The 19211-nt window shown below is 44.6% G+C and overlaps 1 protein-coding gene across 1 annotated transcript in view; it reads right to left on the reverse strand.

Annotated features, from left to right (window-relative positions):
• The window catches only part of slc25a22a (solute carrier family 25 member 22a), a 38301-nt gene extending 21714 nt beyond the window's left edge, over positions 1-16587 (reverse strand). The window contains exons 1-2 of the mRNA XM_061917196.1: positions 16396-16587; positions 9495-9617 (exon numbers count right to left, since the gene is read on the reverse strand). The gene's annotated coding sequence lies outside the window, so the exon portion shown is untranslated. The remainder of the gene's footprint in view (positions 1-9494; positions 9618-16395) is intronic.
• Between the last annotated feature and the right edge of the window lie 2624 nt (positions 16588-19211).

Genomic DNA, 19211 nt, shown 5'->3' on the forward strand with positions numbered 1-19211 from the left:
TGACTTGCTTTCTTTCAAATCTTGCATAAGAGCTGTATTTCAAAAACCTCAAGATATCCAATGCCGGTTGCTGTTGTTGTTTGCAGTGGTGTAGAAGTAAACTGAGTGTAGGACTACAAGAAACAGCTCTCAGGACGATGATGCACAATGCAAACTACAACCACTATAACTGTGCTTCTTAACCTTGTTGGAGGTACCGAACACCACCGGTTTCATATGCGCATTCACCGAACCCTTCTTTAGTGAAAAATACAATTTAATAGTTTTTTTCAAATTCAAGACAGAGTTACCGTATTTCTTGGACTATAAGTCGAGGTTTTTTTTCATAGTTTGGCCAAGGGTGCGACTTATACTCCGGAGCGATTTATAGTCCGAAAAATACGGTCTATGTTTTTGGTAACACTTTAGTATGGGGAACATATTCTAAGTAACAAAGACTTAATTTAGAGTTTTTTGGACACCAGGGGAACATATTCTAAGTAGGGCTGCAACTAACAACTAATTTGATAACCGATTAATCTGTCGATTATTGCTTCGATTAATCGATTAATAATCGGATAAAAGAGACAAACTACATCTCTATCCTTATTGAAAAACAGCATACTGGCACCATGCTGGCACCATACTGGCACCATACTTATTTTGATTATTGTTTCTCAGCTGTTTGTAAATGTTGCAGTTTATAAGTAAAGGTTTATTTTTATTTTTTAAATGTATTTATTTATTATTAATAAATAAATAAAGTAGCCTCAGCGCATGCGCATAGCATAGATCCAACGAATCCATGACTAAATTAATCGCCAAATATTTTTTTAATCGATTTTTATCGATGAGTTGTTGCAGCCCTAATTCTAAGTAACAAAGACTTAATTTAGAGTTATTTGGTTAGGGTTAGGGTTAGGGTTAGGGTTAGAGAGTTGGGGTTATAATAAGGCCATGCCGAATAAGGCATTAATACGTACTTAATAATGACTAGTTAAGAGACAATATGTTACTAATTTGTACGTTAATAAGCAAGTAATAATGGTGAATATGTTCCGCATACTAAAGTGTTACCATGTATTTTTACTGGTGCACAAAATTAACCGTGCATGAACATGACCTTGTTCAAAGAACAAAACTAACACAGTGCATAAACTCACAACAAATTACTTCTGCTGTTGCCGTATCCGTAATACGCCGATAGGGAATAGTTTTTATTCACACGATGAGTCGGGTGTGTCTTGACCTCCGCCGAACCCCTGAGGCCGACTCACCGAACCCTAGGGTTCGATCGAACCCTAGGGTTCGATCGAACCCAGGTTAAGAACCCCTGCACTATAATATACCTATCGTGCTTTCACTTTATTCGCCCTGTGCAACAATTTAGAGAAGTCTAATATAATTTAGCTGTACACACTTCCATGAGTCACCCGACAAGCTGGCATCTACAATCTTTTAAGTCATGCTCTCAGCTTCCAGTTGTCCAATTTAGTTCGTCTACACACACTTCTCCGTCTGCATCAGGACATTTATTTGACCTACAGTCTTTTCACATGCTTGTGCTTTCACGAAAATCACGACAGTCTGTGTGGAAACAAGTGGCCCTCAATGTCCGTATCACAGTGCCATCATTCGCCGACCAAATCCCAAAGGAACTACTTTTTGGAAGTAAATGGTGCAGGTCACGGCAGCTATGCTACAATAACCTCCCGTCAAATAATTGGATCATTCGATATGTAACCTTACCGTATAGAGACCATTGGATTAAGAAGACTTGGACGATTAAATTTGAGTTGTATATTGTTTACAAATGTAATCTTTCTCAGTTTTGATTGAGGTACACTGGCTCCTCAACTTAAAAGTGGCCCAATTTAACAGTGTTTTGAGAGTAGAGCTGTCTCTCGGCTCATTGTTATGCTTTAAATTGCAAGCCAAAATTTTTGTTTGACGATTAGTGGATGTAACAAATGTCACAGTGAAAGATGTGCCCAAAACATTTGATCCAACTTATTGGAATTAGCTTATAGCTATAGATCAACATAACTTTGTTTTCCAAACATGCGAAGGAAGAAAGTGAGTGTGAAGGACACTGCTGAGAAGAAGAAGCAAATGATCCAAGGATGTTATTGTGGTTTGTAAAGCCCTTAGAGGCACTTGTGATTAAGCGCTACATAAATACATTTGGATTGAATGATTGAATAATTGATAATTGAATTAAAGAAAGAAATCTTTGAAAAATGGTTGAGCGTGTCGCCAACATAGCGAAACAATTGGCGCGTTCTTACTGCTAATCTGGACCATACTGAAGCAAACTGCTGATTGTGTTTTTGACGGAGAAGCAGTTGGAAGGAGATACTGTACAATATTATTTCATTTCTTCATAAAACCACTGTATTTGTCAGTAGTTGTAGCGTGATGGTCAAGCCAGCTCTGATTTCAATGGGTACTAGGTGCCATTTAGCCTTTCTTGAAGAAAACATGCATGTGTTGTTTTCGCCTTTACGAATAGTTAAAATTGCAAAAATGATAAACGGGAGGAAAAGTGCAAGATTTTACTATTAAAGCATGCAACTCACACTCCAATTTAAGGGAGCAGCTATATAGCTATAGTTATATTTTGATAAACAAACTTATAAACGGTGTGTGCAACAGCAACAAACATAATAGACGCAAAGTTAAATCATGAAATGCAGTTGAACAAAAACAAGGCATGATTTATACGGGAGTCTTGATACACATTTCCCTGACTCAGCCACACACAAAGAAGTTGTTGACCGCCATGCTTTTTCAAGTTTCTATCTGATTTGTCGTGTATAATGGCATCTGGAGTACAATAGAATGCGACCGGCGTATATTCCTTGATATCACTCAACAAATCTTTTTTAAGTATAGGGATCTATTCCATTGCACAGTTAGATTTTTTGCTCGTATCTGCTTTTTGCAGGAAGATCTAAGCCTCTAATGTACTCAGTTTGCACGCTGCTTGCTGTGCAAAAGCCACCTTTGCTTAGTTGACCACCACTGGTTTTCACTTCCGAAAATAAATCACAAACAATTGTGATGTTTTTAATAATAAACCCAAAACTAGTTAAGTTGGCACATTGTGTAAATGGTAAATTAAAACAGAATACAATGATTTGCAAATCCTTTTCAACTTATATTCAATTGAATAGACTGCAAAGACAAGATACTTAACGTTCGAATTGGAAATCTTTATTTTTTGCAAATATTAGCACGGTTGGAGAGGGGTTAGTGCATGTGCCTCACAATACAAAGGTCCTGAGTAGTCCTCAGTTCAAACTCGGGATCTTTCTGTGTGGAATTTGCGTGTTCCCTCCGTGACTGCATTGGTTACCTCCGGGTACTCCGGCTTCCTCCCACCTCCAAAAATATGCACCTGGGAATAGGTTGATTGGCAAAACTAAATTGACCCTTGTGTGTGAATGTTGTCTGTCTATCTGTGTTGGCCTTGTGATGAGGTGACAACTTGTCCAGGGTGTACCCCGCCTTCCGCTCAAATGCAGCTGAGATGGGCCGCAGCACCTCCCGCGATCCCGAAAGGGACAAGGGGTGGAAAATGTATGGACGGATGAATTTGATGCCTGCAACATGTTTCAAAAAAGCTGGCGCAAGTGGCAAAAAAGACTAAGAAAGTTGAGGAATGCTCATCTAACACTTATTTGGAAAATCCCACAAGTGAACAGGCTAATTGGGAACAGGTGGGTGCCATGATTGGGTATAAAATCAGCTTCCATGAAATGCTCAGTCATTCACAAACAAGGATGGGGTGAGGGTCACCACTTTGTGAACAAATGCGTGAGCAAATTGTAAAACATTTTAAGAACAACATTTCTTAACGAGCTATTGCAAGAAATTTAGGGATTTCACCATCTAAGGTCTGTAATATCTTCAAAAGGTTCAGAGAATCTGGAGAAATCACTGCACGTAACATTGAATGCCCATGACCTTGGATCCCTCAGGCGGTGCTGCATCAAAAACTGACATCATTGTGTAAAGGATATCATCACATGGACTAAGGAACACTTCAGAAAACCACTGTCAGTAACTACAGTTTGTCGCTACATCTGTAAGTGCAAGTTAAAACTCTGCTATGCTAAGCAAAAGCTATTTATCAACAACACCCAGAAACGCCGCCGGCTTCGCTGGGCCTGAGCTCATATAAGATGAACTGATGCAAAGTGGAACAGTGTTCTTTTGTCAAAGGAGTCCACATTTCAAATTGTTTTTGGAAACTGTGGACGTTGTGTCCTCCGGAACAAAGAGAAAAGTACCATCCGCATTGTTCTATGCGCAAAGTTGAAAAGCCGGCATCTGTGATAGTATGGGTGTGTATTAGTGCCAAAGGCATGGGTAACTTACACATCTGTGAAGGCACCATTAATTCTGAAAGGTACATACAGGTTTTGGAGAAACATATGTTGCCATCCAAGCAACGTAATCATGGACGTCCCTGCTTATTTCAGCAAGACAATGCCAAGCCACGTGTTACAACAGCGTGGCTTCATAGTAAAAGATTGCGGTTACTAGACTGGCCTGCCTGTCCTCTCCTCTCTGAGCTGCTACCTTACCGTGGTAGAGGAGTTTGCGTGTCCCAATGATCCTAGGAGCTATGTTGTCTGGGGGTTTTCATGCCCCCTGGTAGGGTCTCCCAAGACAAACAGGTCCTAGGTGAGTGATCAAAAAAGAGCAGCTCAAAGACTTCTATGGAATTACAACGAAATGAACCCAGATTTCCCTCGCCCGGACGTGGGTCACCGGGGCCCCGCTCTGGAGCCAGGCCCGGAGTTGGGGCCCGATGGCGAGCGCCTGGTGGTCGGGCCTGTTCCCATGGGGCCCGGCCGGGCACAGCCCGAAGAGGCAACGTGGGTCATCCCTCCAATGGGCTCACCACTCATAGGAGGGGCCATAGAGGTCGGGTGCATTGTGAGCTGGGCGGCAGCCGAAGGCAGGGCACTTGGCGGTCCGATCCTCGGCTACAGAAGCTAGCTCTTGGGACGTGGAACGTCACCTCACTGGGGGGGAAGGAGCCTGAGCTAGTGCGCGAGGTAGAGAAGTTCCGGCTGGATATAGTCGGACTCACCTCGACGCACAGCAAGGGCTCTGGAACCAGTTCTCTCGAGAGGGACTGGACCCTCTTCCACTCTGGCGTTGCCGGCAGTGAGAGGCGACGGGCTGGGGTGGCAATTCTGGTTGCCCCCCGGCTCAAAGCCTGTACGTTTGAGTTCAACCCAGTGGACGAGAGGGTAGCTTCCCTTCGCCTTCGGGTGGGGGGACGGGTCCTGACTGTTGTTTGTGCTTACGCACCAAACAGCAGTTCAGAATACCCACCCTTTTTGGGTACACTCGAGGGAGTACTGGAAAGTGCTCCTCCGGGTGATTCCCTTGTCCTACTGGGAGACTTCAACGCTCATGTTGGCAACGACAGTGAAACCTGGAGAGGCGTGATTGGGAAGAATGGTCGCCCGGATCTAAACCCGAGTGGTGTTTTGTTATTGGACTTTTGTGCTCGTCACAGTTTGTCGATAACAAACACCATGTTCAAACATAAGGGTGTCCATATGTGCACTTGGCACCAGGACACCCTAGGCCGCAGTTCCATGATCGACTTTGTAGTTGTGTCATCGGATTTGCGGCCTTATGTTTTGGACACTCGGGTGAAGAGAGGGGCGGAGCTTTCTACCGATCACCACCTGGTGGTGAGTTGGCTGCGATGGTGGGGGAGGATGCCGGACAGACCTGGCAGGCCCAAGCGCATTGTGAGGGTCTGCTGGGAACGTCTGGCAGAGTCTCCTGTCAGAGAGAGTTTCAATTCACACCTCCGGGAGAACTTTGAACATGTCACGAGGGAGGTGCGGGACATTGAGTCCGAGTGGACCATGTTCCGAACCTCTATTGTCGAGGCGGCTGATTGGAGCTGTGGCCGCAAGGTTGTTGGTGCCTGTCGTGGCGGTAATCCCAGAACCCGTTGGTGGACACCAGCAGTGAGGGATGCCGTCAAGCTGAAGAAGGAGTCCTATCGGGTTCTTTTGGCTCATAGGACTCCGGAGGCAGTGGACGGGTACCGACGGGCCAAGCGATGTGCAGCTTTAGCGGTCGCGGAGGCAAAAACTCGGACATGGGAAGAGTTCGGGGAAGCCATGGAAAACGACTTCCGGACGGCTTCGAAGCGATTCTGGACCACCATACGGCGCCTCAGGAAGGGGAAGCAGTGCACTATCAACACCGTGTATGGTGCGGATGGTGTTCTGCTGACTTCGACTGCGGATGTTGTGGATCGGTGGAGGGAATACTTCGAAGACCTCCTCAATCCCACCAACACGTCTTTCTTTGAGGAAGCGGTGCCTGGGGAATCTGTAGTGGACTCTCCTATTTCTGGGGCTGAGGTCGCTGAGGTAGTTAAAAAGCTCCTCGGCGGCAAGGCCCCGGGGGTGGATGAGATCCGCCCGGAGTTCCTTAAGGCTCTGGATGCTGTGGGGCTGTCTTGGTTGACAAGACTCTGCAGCATCGCGTGGACATCGGGGGCGGTACCTCTGGATTGGCAGACCGGGGTGGTGGTCCCTCTCTTTAAGAAGGGGGACCGGAGGGTGTGTTCCAACTATCGTGGGATCACACTCCTCAGCCTTCCCGGTAAGGTTTATTCAGGTGTACTGGAGAGGAGGCTTCGCCGGATAGTCGAACCTCGGATTCAGGAGGAACAGTGTGGTTTTCGTCCTGGTCGTGGAACTGTGGACCAGCTCTATACTCTCGGCAGGGTTCTTGAGGGTGCATGGGAGTTTGCCCAACCAGTCTACATGTGCTTTGTGGACTTGGAGAAGGCATTCGACCGTGTCCCTCGGGAAGTCCTGTGGGGAGTGCTCAGAGAGTATGGGGTATCGGAATGTCTTATTGTGGCAGTCCGCTCCCTGTATGATCAGTGTCAGAGCTTGGTCCGCATTGCTGGCAGTAAGTCGGACACGTTTCCAGTGAAGGTTGGACTCCGCCAAGGCTGTCCTTTGTCACCGATTCTGTTCATAACTTTTATGGACAGAATTTCTAGGCGCAGCCAAGGCGTTGAGGGGTTCCGGTTTGGTGGCCACGGGATTAGGTCTCTGCTTTTTGCAGATGATGTAGTCCTGATGGCTTCATCTGGCCGGGATCTTCAGCTCTCACTGGATCGGTTCGCAGCCGAGTGTGAAGCGACCGGAATGAGAATCAGCACCTCCAAGTCCGAGTCCATGGTTCTCGCCCGGAAAAGGGTGGAGTGCCATCTCCGGGTTGGGGAGGAGACCCTGCCCCAAGTGGAGGAGTTCAAGTACCTAGGAGTCTTGTTCACGAGTGGGGGAAGAGTGGATCGTGAGATCGACAGGCGGATCGGTGCGGCGTCTTCAGTAATGCGGACGTTGTATCGATCCGTTGTGGTGAAGAAGGAGCTGAGCCGGAAGGCAAAGCTCTCAATTTACCGGTCGATCTACGTTCCCATCCTCACCTATGGTCATGAGCTTTGGGTCATGACCGAAAGGATAAGATCACGGGTACAAGCGGCCGAAATGAGTTTCCTCCGCCGGGTGGCGGGGCTCTCCCTTAGAGATAGGGTGAGAAGCTCTGCCATCCGGGAGGAGCTCAACGTAAAGCCGCTGCTCCTCCACATCGAGAGGAGCCAGATGAGGTGGTTCGGGCATCTGGTCAGGATGCCACCCGAACGCCTCCCTAGGGATGTGTTTAGGGCACGTCCAGCTGGTAGGAGGCCACGGGGAAGACCCAGGACACGTTGGAAAGACTATGTCTCCCGGCTGGCCTGGGAACGCCTCGGGATCCCCCGGGAAGAGCTAGACGAAGTGGCTGGAGATAGGGAAGTCTGGGCTTCCCTGCTTAGGCTGCTGCCCCCGCGACCCGACCTCGGATAAGCGGAAGATGATGGATGGATGGATGGATTTATCCATCCATCCATTTTCTACCGCTTATTCCCTTTTTTAGTGTCGCGGGGGGCGCTGGCGCCTATCTCAGCTACAATTTAGGTACTGCTGTATTACTTTAAGAATGTGTTTACAACTGTGGTTATAAATATGTAGTAATCCTATTAAAATGTGTTTTTAGATTACTGTACTTCAAATAGTTGTTCTGTAGTATATGAGAAAACCAAATATTAGACTATAATTACAATAATAAACATATTATAAATGTACACAATTCAGGCGTGTCAAAGCTGAGTGCCCCACAAGCACATGTATTTGTGCAGTCACAGCCTGCTTGCTTTAATGCCAAGTACAGTAATCAACCAGATACAGATGCAGTGGGGGGAAAAAAAATTCCTGAGTTTCTATATTGAAATGTATATTATTGCCACCTACAGGACTGGAGTGTTACAGGCACTATTCTACTAGGAGTCTTGCACAGCACGAGTCAGATAGACCTCTTTGGAGCAGTTCTACCAACAAGCATACACATGGTGACATTTAATTTGAGCTGGTATGCAGATAAGTCACAATGATTGTGAAACTGGCCTGTGCTGCAGAACCTTGAACTAACAAGTAAACTCAGGCACTTAAAGCTGCCGTAGGACACGTGTAGCGGCCACTGAGTCCGACAGATAACAGCTCTGTTCTGACCCTTGTTCATCATTTCAACAATGAAGCTGTAAATATTGCCTTGCATTCAAGAACGGACAGGAAGCGGGCAAAAGCACTGTGCAACTAAACACATACTGTTAAAGGCACAATAAGCAATTCTGCCATAACAGAGAACATTTGAAGATGGAATAAAGTATATTAGAAATCATGTATGTTGTAATCTAATGAATGGGTTTAATGTAGATGCTAACATATACGGTACTTGATTGGTTAGCATACTGCTTGCAAATACAGCAACTGTAGGTAATAGTATTCAAACTAATCAAGAAGTAGCAGAAATAGTCAACTATTAACTATCATGATAACCTGAGATAGATGTTACAAACAGTACCTTATTAAAAAAAACAGATGAATAAATGAGTTGCAATATGCTGTTTATAAAAGTCGAGCAAGCCGTTAGAAAAATGTGAACAATGTGCATACTTTTGAAAAATATTTTCCACAAAGTTGATGACTAAAATAGATAAACAAAATTCATACAAGAAAAATCACTATACTGTATTTGTTAAATACAAATGAAATCTTAACAACGGCTTTTTATAAAATAAATTTTAGACCAATTTTGTTTTCAATTATTTTTACAATTAGCTAATGTAATTTGTTTATGTTTGTATCTACATGTACTTAGTCAAAAGGAAGTAAAAGAGTAGTCATACTTGGAAGTGCTCTGCAACATCGAAAGTGACATTGAGGGTTCAAAAGTGGCTGCACAGTCCAAAGTGTTGACAAAGCATGGCTGTGCGACTTGATTTTATCAGCTCTGATTCTTCTCCAGCAGCGCAAGTATGCTAAACAATAACCTTGTAAAATCTGAAGCCATTATCACTATTATCAGTAAGTTATTTCACTAGTCAAATTCTTACAACTCATTCAAATCAAGAGTACCTTGCGTGTCACGCCTCCCTGGCTGCTTCTCAGTCCTCATGTGGCAGACACAGTAGAATTGGTTACTCACTCAGTGACATCTGGTGAATGATTACAGAGACTCTGGTAGTCAGGTGACTGCGCCTTGACACAGAAAGAAAAATTCCACATGGTACTTGGCGCTAGTTTAGAGCTGACAGTTACAAAAAAACGGATATGATCAGCACTCGCCACAGGAAGTGTGCTCACAAGTACTTGAGAATCCTGTCCCAGATGATTGGATACAGTGTGAGAACACACATGGGAAACTTCTCTTAAAAAGGTGTTTGTTTCCACAAATTCATCTGGAGGCAGTATGTTTCTAATAAAGAATAGCCATGAAACCACCAAAAGACCATACCACTCAGATGAGGGGAAACTCAATCAATCAATCAATCAATGTGTATTTATGGAGCCCTAAATCACAAGTGTCTCAAAGGGCTGCACAAGCCACAACGACATCCTCGGTTCAGATCCCACATCAGGGCAAGGAAAAACTCAACCCGGTGGGATGACAATGAGAAACCTTGGAGGGGACCACATATGTGTGTTTTTTATATATAAAATACTTACGCTTGGAACACTATTGGTTACTGCAGGCCGAGTTGGAGCCAGCAAAAATGTTCCAAATAGTACAAATACCAAGAAGAATATTCCACCATTGGTAAACATAAATCATATGCATTAATTTTCTGAGGCGGCCGGTGGTTATGAGGCTTGTTTTTTGCGGAGATTTATGAAAGGCAATCTATTTTTAGACACCACTGCAGAAACAAGGGATGAACTTTGTGGTGTCACAGATAAATCTGATTACCGGTACTATTCCCTCTTGCCTTCAGCATGAGGATTATAAACCTACCCGATGAAATCTCCCTTTAACATTAGTTCTTATGAAAGTTGTGTGTGACCTAAAACCCATTTCACCACATCAAAACCAAAGTACCCTGTGCACAGTAGCCAAGTCATCTTCAGTAAACAACATCTTCAGACTCGTGGTGTAAAGTTTTAGTCCCTCTCCTGACGGCACACATACTTTATCCTCTGTGGCCCCTGTTCACACAGTATGCTTGCCTTTGCTTTCATACAGCCTGGATGAGAAATAACAAAACCGTCTAAGAAACAAAGCCAACATGCAGCATTGGAGCATCTGGTTTCACTTCACAGATCACAGTAAAACCTGGAATGACTCTAAACAGGGACGGCGCTACACCACGGCTAGGGGGCTGCTTGTATCCTGACAACTGATTTTTTCCCAGAAGTGAAAACCAGTGGTGGTCAACCAAGCTAAGACGGCTGTTGTACAGCAAGCAGCGCACAAACAGAGTACACAAGGGGGCCCATATCTTCCTGCAAAAAGCAGATACAAGCAAAAAATCCAACTAGAACACATCCCTATACTTTATAAAACAAAACATTTGTCAAAAAATAAAGAATTATTCTTTGGTGGAGTTTCCAAACATCAAACTATCATGTGCTCCAGACATTATTCATCGCGACAAAACCAATGAAAACTTGGAAAAGCATGAAGGTCTAAAACTTTGTTGTGCGTGGCTGGGTCAAAGACATTGGTATCAAGACTCTCCCAGATAAATATGTATAGTTTTGGCCTAGATAAGGTTGCATTGCATGATTTAACTTTGCGTCTACTGCCATGTTTGTTGCTGCTGGACGCGCTGTTTACAAGTACGCATGTTTTTCCCCCGTCTTTTTACACTATAAATGACAACGTGAAAGCTTCATTCATTATTGTTGCATTTGGTAAAAGCTTGACTTTTTTCGTTTTTTTTCACATTTGCTTTGTTTTATTTAGCCTCACTGAGTTAGTGCTTTACGGAACACACGTAGCAAAAATGTCTCTTAAGAGACACAAATAATATCAAAATAATACTTAAATGGGAAACACAAAATGTTAATGTTTGCGGCCTTAAACTTTTAACTTTTTTTAAGTGATCACCACAAACATGTGCATTATTATTATATCTGTGCGTTATACTTTTTTTGTCCTCTTTCATAAAATCTTACACTCTTCCGTCCTTCTTGATTACCTCCCGAGGAACTATAAAAAAACGTTTATCCTTTTTGTGATTCAAACAGTTCGTACAGCCGAAAACAATGCAAGCGTAGGGCGTTTTTTTTTTTTTCAAGAAAGGCTAAATGGCGCCAAGTACCCATTGAGAATAGATGCTGGCTTGACCACTGTGCGTATTAAATGAACCGGACGTGATGTCATTTTGAATCCAAGCATTAGCCTTGTCAGAAATCTTTTTAGCCCCAGTTCAGGCCACGCTCTGAAATTTTAGGGCCCTGTTATTCAAAACCACCTTTTCTGTTGCATCACTGTTTTAAAAGAGTTGTTTGGAATTTACCCCATTTGTAACGTCTCACTCGTGACGTCTCCGCCATCTTTTGACCGCCCAAACACAGCGCAAAATGAACTTTTCTTTCCTGTCCCTTCACGTACCAGGCAGAGCCCATCTTTCCTAAACCAATCACCGGGCTGATTCAATTTTTTTGTGGCCAATCACGCAACCGATGCATCTTTCCAAACGCCTATGAAAAGTCCAGCTCCATTTTTTGACTGCCCAATCATGGCGTGAATGCATGTTTATCAATTAAGCCTTATTGTCTGTAACATATGTGTAAGTATTGCTCCATAGTTATCCAATAAACATATGCTAAATGATATATGGGTTATACTTGTATAGCGCTTTTCTACCTTCAAGGTACTCAAAGCGCTTTGACACTATTTCCACATTCACCCATTCACACACATATTTACACACTGATGGTGGGAGCTGCCATGCAAGGCCCTAACCAAGTGTCTTTCCCAAAGACCTCACAGACTTAACTAGGATGGTGGAAGCCCGGGATCGAACCAGGCCGCTGTCCCAACCGAGCCACGCCGTTCCCCGTTTGCTATTATTATTTTGTTCTCATTTTGACTGTAGCAATGTCTTCCAAGCACCCCGATAGCCACAAGGCAATATTGACCGTGTGTGGCTTTCTCTGCTGAGGTCTTTTGCCCACACTGGCGTCTGGCCTAGTGGCCTGCAGACGCAGGTAACAGGTCTGCACTAATTATACAAGAAAAGTGGTACAATCAGTATCCCATGAGTGGTGACCCCATTGAATGGGGGACCCATATTGCCTCTTCAGGCTGAGCCCGGCCAGGCCCCATTGGGACAGGCCCGGCCACCAGACACTCGCCATCGTGCCCCACCTCCGGGCCTGGCTCCAGAGAGGAGTCCCGGTGACCCGCGTCCGGGCAAAGGAAATCTAGGTCCTCGATTTGTACTTTTCATAAAGGTCTTTGAGCTGCCCTTTGTCTGATCCTTCACCTAGGACCTGTTCGTCTTGGGAGACCCTACCACGGGGCATAGAATCCCCGAGACAACATAGCTCCTAGGATCATTAGGACACGCAAACTCCTCTACTACGATAAGGTGGCATCTCAAAATGGAGTACGCTTTACAATTTTATTCAAAATGTGGTCAAATTTGGTTAAAACTACTTAAATATGAAACATGCTTGTGCTGTGTATCATAACTGATTATATTGCAAAAATGACAATTAAATGTCATGAAAATCGATTATTTTCCCTAGCGCCACCGCGCCGCCCCTCTCCCCCTCCCCCCAAGAATCGGTCAATCTCTTAATAACTTTCAGACAGTAAACTCAGCATTTCCTACAACAGGGGTGTCAAACTCATTTTAGATCGGGGGCCACATGGAGAAAAATCTTCTCCCAAGTGGGCCGGACTGGTAAAATCCCGGCACGATAACTTAAAAATAAAGACAACTTCAGATTGTTTTCGTTGTTTAAAAATAGAACAAGCACATTCTGAAAATATACAAATTATAATGTTGTTGGGCTTTTTTTACACTTACATGTTGCGGTTAATAGTATTCTATATTTATTTGTCGTTATTTATACTTTCTGAATAAACTATGCGATAATGTTCATCAGTCAACTCCATCCATCCATCCATTTTTCTACAACTTGTCCCTTTCGGGATCGCGGGGGCTGCTGGAGCCTATCTCAGCTGCATTCAAAAGGAAGGCAGGGTAAACCCTGGACAAGTCGCTACCTCATCGCAGATAGACCAACAACATTCACACTCACATTCACACCCTTCGCCCAATTTAGTGTTGCCAATCAACGTATCCCCAGGTGCATGTTTTAGGAGGTGGGAGGAAGCCGGAGTACCCAGAGGGAACCCACGCAGTCACGGGGAGAACATGCAAACGCCACACAGAAAGATTCCGAGTCAGAGGATTGAATTTAGGAACTTTGTATTGTGAGGCACATGCACTAACTCCTGTTCCAAAGTGGTGCCTATCAGTCAACTCCATCCATCCATCCATTTTTTACCGCTTGTCCCGTTCAGGGTTTCAGGGGGTCCCTGGAGCCTATCTCAGCTGCATTCGGGTGGAAGGCGGGGTACACCCTGAACAAGTCGCCACCTCATCGCAGGGCCAACACAGATAGACAGACAACATTCACACTCACATTCACACACTAGGGCCAATTAAGTGTCGCCAATCAACCTATCCCCAGGTGCATGTTTTTGGCGGTGGGAGGAAGCCGGGGTACCCTTAGGGAACCCACGCATTCACGGGGAGAACATGCAAACTCCACACAGAAAGATCCAGAGCCCCGGATTAAACCCAGGACAACTCATGACCTTCGTATTGTGAGGCAAATGCACTAACCCCTCTACCACCGTGCTGCCCATCAGTCAACTCATTGGTGTAAATTTTCAATCTATCAAGATTAAAATATATCAAAATCAAATTACAGAATGTTATTTATGTAGTTTGATCATTTTCCTCGACTGATGTACTAACATCATGTGGGTTATTTTGTACGTACTGTAGAAATCATTGCTGTTACAACATCCAGTGGACAAACTTAGAACAACAATTTATTTCACTCGGAAATTTCAGGTTAATTTTTATACTTAGCAAACTCATGCCGCAGGACAGATAAAACCTGTTCGAGGGCCTGATACGGCCCTCAGGCCGTACGTTTGACACTCCTGTCTTACAACATGAAAAGAAAAGTGACAGTCACGCTTCCCTTCCTGACCAGACAAGTACAACAATCCTTAATTGTAACAGAAGGGAAAAGAAATGTGGCGAAAGGAGCACTGAATCCCTGTCACCCTACACCAAAAATGGCTTAGCTCATCAATAATTTCATGACTGCAGGGCCTTTAAAGGCCTACTGAAATGAGATTTTCTTATTTAAACGGGGATAGCAGTTCCATTCTATGTGTCATACTTGATCATTTGCTGAAAGGATTTAGTAGAGAACATCCACGATAAAGTTCGCAACTTTCGGTGTTAAGAGAAATGCCCTGCCTCTACCGGAAGTCGCAGACGATGACGTCACATGTTTGATGGCTCCTCACGTATTCACATTGTGTTTAATGGGAGCCTCCAACAAAAAGGGCTATTCGGACCGAGAAAACGACAATTTCCCCATTAATTTGAGCGAGGATAAAAGATTCGTGTTTGAGGATATTGATAGCGACGGACTAGAAAAAAAAAATGATTTAAAAAAATAAGTTAAAAAAATTAAAAAAACGATTGCATTGGTACGGATTCCGATGTTTTTAGAGACATTTACTAGGACAATTCTGGGAAATCCCTTACCTTTCTATTGTGTTGCTAGTGTTTTAGTGAGTTTAATATTACCTGATTGTCAGAAGGGTGTCTCCACAGGTGTCTTGACACGCAGTGTCTCAGGGGAGTCGACGGCAGCTATGGACGGCACAAGCTCAGCTTTTCTCCGGTAAGAACTGACTTTTTAACCACAATTTTCTCACCGAAACCTGCTGGTTGACATTTGGTAGGGATCCATGTTGGCTTGACCGCCCGCGATCTGATCCATAAGAAAGTTTCACCTCCAGAAATTTTAAACAAGGAATCACAGTGTGTTTGTATGGCTAAAGGCTAATGCTTCCCTCCTCCATCTTTCTACTTTGACTTCTCCATTATTAATTGAACAAATTGCAAAAGATTCAGCAACACAGATCTCCAAAATACTGTGTAATTATGCCGTTGAAGCAGACGACTTTTAGCTGTGTGTGTGTGCAGCGCTCATATTTCCTTAAAACCCGTGACATCTTGCGTACAACGTCATCATTACACCACGTTTTCAAGACAAAACTCCCGGGAAATTTAAAATTTTAATTTAGTAAACTAAAAAGGCTGTATTGGCATGTGTTGCAATGTTAATATTTCATCATTGATATATAAACTATCAGACTGTGTGGTGGGTAGTAGTGCGTTTCAGTAGGCCTTTAAATATGCACTTTTGACCTTCTAAATCTAACAATACCTTTAAATCTGCTCAGCTTCGAAAATAGTATAATTATTTATGCTTGATAATTGACTCTCTGGATTAAATGAAAAAAGAGGCGTGCTCGTCCTCCATTGCTTCCATCTCTGCCACCGCTTACAATCCCACGTGATTGACCGCTGATGAGGCACGGAAACCGGCATAAGACGACCACGGCTCCCGAGTACACAAGCTGACATATATCGTATTTTACTATAGCAGGTCTACTATACTGGTAATTGATAATATTTGAACCACTAAAAACAGTTTCCCTCTTAAGTACCACCCCCAAATGAATCATAGCTGCTATTAAAATGGCATAAATGTCAAATAACGCAACACAAGCCTCGCCGGCTTTATCGAGCAAAGCTAGCTCGCTCTCGTCGAGCTCATTCTCCTCACGACGCACTAACCTAATTTTTTTGGGATGGATATGTTACAAAAACGCAGGTATATTGTCACGATAATGGACATCTTGCTGGTTCGGACAGCCGCCACATAGACAAAAAAAACAGGCATATTGTTGTTGACTACATACCACAAATAGCTGCTGCGATTATCCCCTCTTTTTTCCAGTGGAGTCAGTGAAGATAAGGTCAAATGAAAGCGGTTTTAGGCTGACAGGGAACTGCTGAGCACCCGTCTTACTTGCATCTGAGGACCGGGAATGGGAAGAAGAGGAGAGGGAGAGAGGGAAGCTGACACTCCATGGAGAATGGTTTGAATTAAAAAGGGGTCCTCTAGTGGTTCATAGCGGAAGTGCACATGCATTTTGTACAGAACAAGGTGTAGGGGTGGGGGGATGGGGATGGCAAGCCTTTGCTATGGTGACCTTGAGCAGCCATAAATATGCGCAGTAGTAGTATATCTCGGTTGGTAGAGTGGTCGTGCCAGCAACTTAAAGGGTTGTAGGTTCGATTCCCGCTTCCGCCATCCTAGTCACTGCCGTTGTGTCCTTGGGCAAGACACTTTACCCACCTGCTCCCAGTGCCACCCACACTGGTTTAAATGTAACTTAGATAGAGGGTTTCACTATGTAAAAAGCGCTTTGAGTCACTAGAGAAAAGCGCTATATAAATATAATTCACTTCACTACAGCAGACCTGTGCAAATTAAGGCCCGGGGGCCACACGCTGCCCGTTGAGCTTTTCAATCTGGCCCGCCGGACATTCCCAAATATTTTTTTTAGATCTTTAAGATGGAAAGTGTAGCTGCCATTATGACGCGCAGTCATGTTTTCTAATGACCGTAAGTCTTCAACTGTAGAAAGTATTTCAATGGTTGGAATCTGCGCTTATGGATGATATACCATGTACAATCAGGGATGGGGATGAAGATTTACAAAATCAGCTGAAAATTCCATCCATCCATCCATCTTCTTCCGCTTATCCGAAGTCGGGTCGCGGGGGCAGCAGCCTAAGCAGGGAAGCCCAGACTTCCCTCTCCCCAGCCAATTCGTCTAGCTCTCCCCGGGGGATCCTGAGGCGTTCCCAGGCGAGCCGGGAGACATAGTCTTCCCAATGTGTCCTGGGTCTTCCCCGTGGCCTCCTACCGGTTGGGCGTGCCCTAAACACCTCCCTAGGGAGGCGTTCGGGTGGCATCCTGACCAGATGCCCGAACCACCTCATCTGGCTCCTCTCGATGTGGAGGAGCTGCGGCTTTACTTTGAGTTCCTCCCGGATGGCAGAGCTTCTCACCCTATCTCTAAGGGAGAGCCCCGCCACACGGTGGGGGAAACTCATTTTATCCGCTTGTACCCGTGATCTTATCCTTTCGGTCATGACCCAAAGCTCATGACCATAGGTGAGGGTGGGAACGCAGCTCCTTCTTCACCACAACGGATCGGTACAACGTCCGCATTACTGAAGACGCCGGACCGATCCGCCTGTCGATCTCACGATCCACTCTTCCCCCACTCGTGAACAAGACTCCGAGGTACTTGAACTCCTCCACTTGGGGCAGGGTCTCCTCCCCAATCCGGAGATGGCACTCCACCCTTTTCCGGGCGAGAACCATGGACTCGGACTTCCGGTCACTTCACACTCGGCTGCGAACCGATCCAGTGAGAGCTGAAGATCCCGGCCAGATGAAGCCACCATGACCACATCATCTGCAAAAAGCAGAGACCTAATCCCGCGGCCACATAACCGGAACCCCTCAACGCCTTGACTCCACCTAGAAATTGTGTCCATAAAAGTTATGAACAGAATCGGTGACAAAGGGCAGCCTTGGCGGAGTCCAACCCTCACTGGAAAAGTGTCCGACTTACTGCCGGCAATGCGGAGCAAGCTCTGACACTGATCATACAGGGAGCGGACCGCCACAATAAGACAGTCCAGTACCCCATACTCTCTGAGCACTCCCCACAGGACTTCCTGAGGGACACGGTCGAATGCCTTCTCCAAGTCCACAAAGCCCAGCTGAAAATTGTTTAATCCTAAAACACCGCTTTGCGGGAGGCCCCCACTGCTAGGGGGGTCTGGGTGCATGCCCCCCCCCCCTAAAAATTTGGAAATCTATGTTAGCTTAGGATGCATTTCCTGCTATTTTGAGTCAAAATGTAACAATATTCTCCTGACCAAAATTTCACATTTATTAGTAAATATTGTCATAAAAATGTATCATGTGATGAAATGTTTGTATACAAGTTTACACATATATAAAATTATTGCACACTTTTGGATTATAGACAAAAATACGCCTACAAATGGATTAACCAGAATTCAAAATATAAAAATTTTGAAATACATACGATCGTGTATTGTACCTCTGAATGGACTCGTCTGTCGTAGATTGGTGTGAGAGGAGCCGAGTCGGAGGTGGGAGGCTTCGATAGTTGATTTGAGGCTGCATTTGTGACGATGTTTGACTTCAGCTTGAAGGCAGATCCCAGTGAAAAATTACTTCCCCGTAAACTCACCTTACTTCGATGCCTTGCCGAGTTCGCGTGGTCAAAGAGTGCCACCTTTCCCCGAGATCCATAGTACACAATGTCCTTGCAATATAAGCACTGAGCACGTCCCGGTTCATCGCACTTTGCAATGAAATCGCAGATCAGTTCGTCTACTTCTACGATATTGTTGTTAATCTTCACCTTCAGTTTGAGAGCTATATCGAGCCATGCCCAGTTCCACTTGTTTCTCACGCCCTTATTGATATATTTCGCTAATGAAGCAGTCCTATCTTGAATAAGCTTAACCATATCTGAAACTGTTATGTCAATAAAAAAAACGTGTTAATTGAGAGCTACTGTGTTTTCTTTCCAGATTAGTCGCCGATAAACACAACCAATATGAACAGAATACAAGTTCAGAAACGCTCACAATGATTGAGGATCAGGGACTAGATATTGTC

This window comes from Nerophis ophidion, linkage group LG12 (assembly GCF_033978795.1).
Source record: "Nerophis ophidion isolate RoL-2023_Sa linkage group LG12, RoL_Noph_v1.0, whole genome shotgun sequence".
NCBI classification, from domain to species: Eukaryota; Metazoa; Chordata; class Actinopteri; order Syngnathiformes; family Syngnathidae; genus Nerophis; species Nerophis ophidion.